The sequence below is a fragment of the Triticum dicoccoides genome, chromosome 3B (assembly GCF_002162155.2).
Source record: "Triticum dicoccoides isolate Atlit2015 ecotype Zavitan chromosome 3B, WEW_v2.0, whole genome shotgun sequence".
Taxonomy (NCBI): Eukaryota; Viridiplantae; Streptophyta; class Magnoliopsida; order Poales; family Poaceae; genus Triticum; species Triticum dicoccoides.
In genome coordinates this window covers 773527967-773529988 of record NC_041385.1, presented here as the reverse complement: position 1 = coordinate 773529988, position 2022 = coordinate 773527967, and positions in this window count along the sequence as shown.

Here is a 2022-nt window from a genome sequence, read left to right as displayed (position 1 = left end):
GGGAGGAAGAAGGAGGAAAGGGTGTGCACAGTGCAGACGCCTCGGTTCCGTCACCTTATAAAGGGCCGCTTCCGAGTGATTGACGCGTGGGACCAGGCAATCCTGTCAAATCCCGCAACAGTCGCACGCAGCGTAAGTGGCAAAAAGGTGGCGCAGAAATCGAGGCATCACTATTTATCCGCTCCGCCCGCTTCGGCACTCCCCGTCTCGCACGCTTCCCCGAAATTTCGTATCCCCCGAAATCCGGGATACACTACAGACGATCGCGCCCAAGATCCCGCGCTCTAACATAGCACTCCACGCATGAGGTCACCAGTTCAGTCGACAGCTCACTGAATGGATCAAGGCGACTGAGTCGACACCGAAGTACCGACGCGGGCGTTCAGTCTTGCAGAAAACACTTGTGAAGACACGAAGCTCGGAGCAGATTCAACTTCAACCTACTTTTCACTCGTACCTTAATCCATTCGGGTGCTACTGATGAGGATACAGACTTGGGGTAGGGTCATAGGCCTGACCTATACGCCCTACCCAAGGTCACTACCCCGGAAGATAAAAGGACCAAGAGACAACAGGAGAGCGCCAGTCAAACACGTCGAGCGCAATCCACTCGACGACCACATCACTCGGAGGTCCTCCTTGCTACCGTCACTCGACCATATGAAGAGTCACTCGACCATATCGAAGACCAAGAGTCAGAAGGACCCGCAACGGTCGGACATTCATCCCTTAGTCTTTATAAGCATTAACAGCACTTAAGGCTAGTGTTACCAGTAACGCCCCTTACTTTATGTACATTAAGCCCCTTGTAATGGAGGTGGGCGGGGGTCCTGGCGCACTCTATATAAGCCACCCCCTCCTCTGGGACAAGGGTTCGCACCCCCTGTAATATCACACACATAATTCAATCGACCACCTCCGGGCACCAAGAAGAGGGCTGTTACTTCCTCTGTGAAGGGCCTGAACTCGTAAATCCCGTGTGTACACCTTCACCATAGCTGAGATCTTGCCTCTCCATACCTACCCCCCTTTCTACTGTCAGTCTCAGGACCACGACAACCACTTGAGCACTGTGTCGGGTTGTGCGGCGAGCTTCTTGCTGCTGTGTCTTCAAAGAAAAGTGCGGATCCAAATAAGCAAGAGGGTGTGAACGTTTTACTTTCCGGAATGCTCAACGAAGTTTTGGTACTGGCACATGATTTGAGTCGGAGGATAGAACAATTACCTCTGCATCACCAGCGTGGCTAGCCTCCGCATCATCCTGATAACAATCATTGTCAATGAGGTGTATGAAAAAACAACCAAGAGAGTCAAGTTCTACCTCTGACTCCGGGTCATCGAGCTCTTCATCATTGGGCAAATTAGAGGGTTCGGCAGTTCTTTTCTTTGCGGGCTTCTTTGTAACCCTGATTTTGACGCGAGCTGCTCTCGCCGGTTTATCCTGTGTTTCCTCTTCCAGAACGGATCATCACCCTGCACAGATGGACAACAAGTTATAAAGGAATGATTAAGAAGGGATGGATTAAGGCAAAAATAAGATAATTCTTACAGCTGGCGGTTTGTTGGACGCGTCGAAGGGGCCAAGCCCTACTCTGCTACATGCAGCCACCGGTTCATCAAGCATTTTCTTGACAGCTTCGGTGACTTCATCGTCTGTGAGCTGGATGTCAATATGATGTTGAGGGTCTTTTAGATCCCCTGTATATTCACACATTAAACCGGGGCGCTGGCTTAAAGGCAAGACCCTCCAAGAAACCCAGCATCGAACGAAATCAATGCATGTCAGACCATTAGCCACAGAAGCTCTGAGTTTTGCTAGCTGAGGGGCATATTTTGATCGTTCCTTGGCAGTTAGTCGCTGAGGAACCGGGTGAGTTTTGGTAAGCCGGTATGCACGATAACCCGGCAGAGGATTTTCATCGTCTGGAGCTGTATTGCGGTAGTAAAACCAAGTCTGGTTCCAGTCCTTGGGATGGCTATGATGTTTGGCGTGAGGGAAGTCAACATCCTTTCTCTTATGGA